Below are 681 nucleotides of genomic sequence, written 5' to 3' on the forward strand. Positions count from 1 at the left end.
TTGATATTGTAATTGTAACAGATAATAGAGTCGTCTGCCTGCAAAATGGCACATTATCAACCTTTATTACAAAATGGACCTGGCTCGTTAAGTCATGGGAAGAGTCCAAGTGTGATGCACAGGGGTGTTGTGTGGGTTGAGATATTTGTAATCTGAGTCAAGATATTTGGAACCCTGAATAGAGAGTGTCACATTGAAAAGAACTGAAAACATAGTACACTGTGAACAGTGTGTGTATTAGTTTCTTTGTTCAAGATAACTTGAAATGGTCACTCTCTGATTATTTCTAAAAAATATAACCAAATTGAATACCTTTTTTGTAGCATTTCTACATGATTCTTAGTCATCTTAAGGTGAAAATAAACTCAAGGATTCGAAACAAGGATATGAATAATGCACAAAACGAAACCCTTGTCATTGGTTGGGGCGGATTACATAAAAATCCACAAATGATATTCGCTGTACTTGCTATAATATCAACACGGAAAGTGATTTTCCATTTCATAATAACTTGGCACAAGATTACAGTAGAAATGCTGTACATAATGTAAGGAAACCTAGGTCTGTTATCAAGGAATTTGATTTCTGTGGTTCAGTCGTACTTTGCCAAAACTGCTTTACATAATGTACAGCAAACTATACAAATTCTGTTCCACTAGGAGTGAAAATGGGGATTCAAAT

Source organism: Lineus longissimus, chromosome 19 (assembly GCF_910592395.1).
Source record: "Lineus longissimus chromosome 19, tnLinLong1.2, whole genome shotgun sequence".
NCBI classification, from domain to species: domain Eukaryota; kingdom Metazoa; phylum Nemertea; class Pilidiophora; order Heteronemertea; family Lineidae; genus Lineus; species Lineus longissimus.